We start from the raw sequence: 5,256 nt of genomic DNA, 5'->3' as shown, positions 1-5,256 counted from the left end.
GCCATGATCGTAAGAAGAGTGAAGCGGTTTATGAGGAAGACCGGAAGAAAGTTTGTCGGTGGAAAGCCAGGGTTTGACAAGACGAAGGTGAGATGCTACAATTGTCAGCAAAACGGTCACTTTGCAAAAGAATGCAGGAATGAGCGTGTGGAACGAAGTCAGGGTAGGTCTCCACAGCAAAGTGAGGGTAGAAAAGATTATAGTGCCATGATGTCCAGAGAAGATGGTGAATACAACTGGAACCTGCTTTCTAAAGAAACTTTTGAGCAGGCAAATTTGGCGAATGTTGAAACTGAAGAAAGTGAGAAGGTTACCGGAGAAGAAAAAGCTTTCATGGCAGATGTTAAAGATCAGCTCTCCGAGGTATGTTCTAAACCAACTTGTTCAAAATGTGAGAACTTGTCTGAGCAACTAGCAACCATAACTGATCAGTATGTTAGTTTGGATGCTGAGTTTAAAACTTTAAAAGAAGATCATCACTTTATTAAATCAAGAGAAAATAATTATAAAATTAAAATAAAAGCTTGTGAAAAAGATGTTAAAAGTCTAAAAACAAAACTTGCTGAAAAAATTGAAGTGATTGATTTAAGCTATGAAGTTTTGAAGAAAAGACCAAACTAATTGCTGAGAGAGAAAAACAGATTGCTGACTACCAGGTGAAAGTGGTGGAACAGAATCGAAAACTGGAGCAGTTCAGAAATTCCTCTGCTATTCTTGATCACCTTGTTAGTGATCAAGGTTCCTCTGTCAAGAGGGGAGGAATCGGTTATCATGAGGTTCCACCACCGTACAATCACAATTACACTTTTAACCCTAGTGTTCAGAAATCTGTTGACTTTGAGGTTGCTCAGACAGTGCCAATTAAAGTAACTGTTAAAGAACCAAATGTTAGTAGAGGCGAAACAAGTTCGCCTGTTTCAAGTGTTGAAATTTCTGATCAAAGTCCAGTCTCGTCAGATTCGGATAAGTCATCCGAGTCTGGTAAGGCAAAAGAGGAGGTTGTGTTACCCAAGAGTGGAGAAAAAGGTAAAACAAATAAAAGGAGTACTCCACTAAACCCGTACGTCCCACCATATGTGAGACGAACGGGCGGTAATATAGCCTCGACATCTAAAACACCTGTTGATAAAAAGGTTGAACATAGGTGTTGTTTTAGGTGTAATCAAATGGGGCACCTAGTTGCAGATTGCCCTCTGAAGCAGCGATTCAGAGGTGTAAGGCCTACTAAAGCTGAGAATAAACCTAATAGTAATTATCAAGCTGCTAAAAATGAAAACCACTTAAAATTCAAAAATGTGACTAATTCAGGTTTTCACAGAAACAAATCTCAGTTTTACACTGCTAATAACCAAACTACAAACTATAATTCTTTCAATTCACTAAGGTTTGGTAGGCCTCACAATCAATCTACAAGGAGGTATCCTAGTAGGACTTACAGGAATTATCAAGATACTAACTTTGGAAAGCCAAAGTTTGGGATGTATAGAGCCAAGACCAATTGGTCTTGGGTCCCTAAATTCTAATCTTTTGCTTTATTGTGCAGGAACAGTTGAACAGGGCTGCCAACAATCTTTGGGTTGTAGATAGCGGCTGTTCCCGGCACATGACGGGTAACAAATACTTGTTACACGATTTGAAACCTGTTCAAGGAGGGAGAGTGAGCTTTGCCGGTGAAAGTGGTGGCTAGATTACTGGAATAGGAATGGTGTCAAACGGAAAGATGACTTTGGAGAAGGTTAACTTTGTAGAAGAATTGAAGCACAATCTGCTGAGTGTGTCGCAGATCTGTGATAAGGAGTACACCGTTCATTTTACAAAGAATGAGGCGATTGTGTTGAAACCTGGTTTTCAGATACCAGAGGAGTGGATTGTGATGAAGGCTCCACGTGAAAGAAATACATATATTATGGATATGAGATCAACTGAAATGGCCACGGCAGAATCATGCCTTATGACAAAAGCGAGTGAAACAGAGTCCGAATTGTGGCATAGGAGAATGGGGCACATTCATCTTCGGAAGATGAACCACATTGTCAGGAATGGACTTGTGCTGGGCGTTCCCTTGAAGAATTTCAATTTTGAAGATAAATGTATAACGTGCAAGAAGGGAAAGCAGCACAAGAAATCCCATCTCACCAAGAAAGTCAATTCAATTGCCAGTACTCTGGAATTGCTTCACATGGATCTCTTCGGTCCCGTGAATGCAAAAAGTCTAGGAGGAACTTCTTATTGCTTGGTGATCACTGATGACTACTCACGATATTCGTGGGTGTATTTCCTGAAATCAAAAGACGAAACGGCTCAGATGGTGAAGAATTTGATTACCAAAGTTGAGAACGTTATGGATAAAAGGGTTAAGTTCATCAGGAGTGACAATGGAACGGAGTTCAAGAATTTTGAGATGGAGATCTTCTGCCTTCAGAGAGGGATTGAACACCAATACAGCGCTCCGTATACACCGCAACAGAATGGAGTGGCTGAAAGGAAGAATAGAACATTAATTGAAGGAGCCAGAACTATGCTGGCTGATTCGAAGCTTCCTGTGGTGTTTTGGGCTGAAGCTGTTGCTACAGCCTGTTATGTTCTGAATAGAGTCTTAACTGTTAAAAGACTTGGTAAAACGTGTTATGAGCTTATGCATGGGAGAAAGCCCAACTTGAGTGGTCTTGAACCATTCGGGTCCCCTTGTTCGATTTTGAAGACAAAATTCTAAATTTGGTGAAGTAGCCGATGAAGGAATCTTAGTCGGTTATGTTGTTGGGACTCCCAACAGACGTGTCTTCAATACATCGACCAGCAAGGTTGAGGTGGTGTGTAACACCGATATCACAAGTTACCAACCGCCAAAACCTAGCAACGGACCTGCTGAGTTTTTCGACTATGTTAAACTTTTTAAGTCTTTTAACATACCGTATTTGGATATTGCTGAAGAAGAAGAGAGAGTTGCTACAAAGATGATCCTTGATGAGGAAGAAAACCTATTGCAAAGACAGCTGATCGATAAATGTCAACCTTCCTCATCAAATGCTGTCGATACCCCTGCTACCTCGACTGAAGAAGAATTTTTCAATCCATTTCACTCTCAGCATGAAACAACCATTGACGAGCTCTCTTCTAACTTGGAAGACAATTTGCATGTCGGTTCTGTTCCGACCACGAGAATTCATAAAGATCACCCTTTGGAGAATGTGATTGGTGATGTGTCCTCCGGTGTACAAACAAGACGTAGCTTGAATGAGCACACCTGTGTTTACACAAGCATCAAGGAGACAGGGATAATCAACGAATGCTTGTACACCTGCTTTATCAGCCAGATTGAACCGAAGAATTATCAAATGGCTCTCAAGGACAGCTCGTGGGTCGAAGCTATGCAAGAAGAGTTGGCTCAATTCAAGAAAATGGAAGTTTGGACTTTGGTTGAAAAACCGAAGCATGTGCATGCGATAGGCACAAAATGGGTGTTTAAGTGCAAGAGAGATGAGAAAGGGATTATTATAAGAAACAAGGCGAGGCTAGTCATTAAAGGTTTTAATCAACAAGAGGGGATTGATTATAATGAAGTGTTCGCTCCTGTCGCAAGGTTGGAAGCCATTAGATTGTTTTTGGCGTTCGCTGCTTATAAGAAGATGAAGGTATTTCAGTTGGATGTGAAGAGTGCGTTTCTGAATGGGAAAGTTGATGAGGTAGTGTATGTTGAGCAACCTCCGGGTTTTCCTGACCCAGACTTTCCTGATCACGTGTACAAGTTAAGCAAGGCATTGTATGGACTACATCAGGCACCTCGTGCCTGGTATTCAACTTTATCAGATTACTTGCTTCAAAATGGGTTTGAAAGAGGGAAGATAGATAGCACGTTGTTCTTCAAGAGAGATGGAAGCGACTTCCTGCTAGTGCAAGTCTACGTGGATGACATCATCTTTGCTGCATCAAGAGTCTCCATGTGTCAAGATTTTGAGGCCGTCATGAAAAAGAGGTTTGAAATGAGTGCTATGGGTGAACTAACTTTCTTTTTAGGATTGCAGGTTGATCAGAAGAAGGATGGGATGTTCATTCATCAGACCAAGTATGTCCATGATGTGCTCAAACGCTTCAAGATGGAGGACAGCACTCCATTCGACACTCCAATCTGCGTCAATCACAAATTGGGTGCTGAGTCAGACGGTGATGCAGATGTGGACCCAACTCAGTATCGGGCTATTATAGGTTCTTTAATGTACTTAACTGCTTCTAGGCCTGATATAATGTTTGCTGTTTGTCTTTGTGCTCGTTTTCAGGCAAACCCAAAGGAATCTCACATGAAGGGTGTGAAGAGGATACTGAGGTATCTCAAGGGCAAACTGAAGCTGGGGTTGTGGTACCCGAGAGGAGGAGACTTGGAGCTAGTCGCTTACACAGATTCTGATTATGGAGGGTGCAATCAGAGTCGGAAGTCAACAACTGGAGGATGTCAGTTTCTTGGTGGCAGATTGGTGTCGTGGCAATGCAAGAAGCAGACTTCAGTCGCAATTTCAACCTGTGAAGCAGAATACATGGCAGCATCCAACTGCTGCTCCCAGGTTCTTTGGATTCAACAACAATTGTGCAACTATGGTCTGAATTTCTTACTTACACCTATTTGCATTGATAACACAGCTGCTATCTCAGTAACTAACAATCCCGTGAAGCATAGTAAAACTAAACATATTGACATACGTCATCATTTTATACGGGATTGTGCTGAGAAGAAACTGATTGTGCTTGAAAAGGTGGATACGCTTGATAATTTCGCTGATCTTTATACTAAAGCGTTTGACAAAACAAGATTTCAAAACCTTATCGAGCTGAATGGGATGATCAATCCCGAGTAACCATGCTTTTCATGTTATATTTAAAAAAAAAACGTCACTATCGCTTAAAATATGTCGGTTACCTCAGTTTGAAGGACTTGTCTTCGGATATGTTTTGGTCCTCATTTTCTACTTGTAGATTTTGAGGATAGCCATTAACCAGATGAATGAAAGTGACCGGGGAGGTTTATGATGAGTTTTCATTCTTTCGCTTAAAATTAGTCGATCATATTAATTAGTTAGAAGGACACATACTAGTATGTGGTCGGTCCAGCTGATCCATTGGATCTTCAGGATAGCCGTTTACCTGAAGACTTTGTTTTGGTCGGGGCGATTAATGTTAAAATTTTTTTTAAGGGAAATGAAATTATTTTTCAAGTCGACTACTTCGTAAGAAGTTCGTTGCTATGTTTAACAGAAAATTGATCCA

The sequence above is a fragment of the Bidens hawaiensis genome, unplaced genomic scaffold (genome assembly GCF_021521415.1).
Source record: "Bidens hawaiensis isolate Kalapana, Puna unplaced genomic scaffold, B.hawaiensis_p1.1 tig00051417_1, whole genome shotgun sequence".
In the NCBI taxonomy this organism is placed as follows: Eukaryota; Viridiplantae; Streptophyta; class Magnoliopsida; order Asterales; family Asteraceae; genus Bidens; species Bidens hawaiensis.
This window is presented reverse-complemented; position numbering follows the sequence as displayed.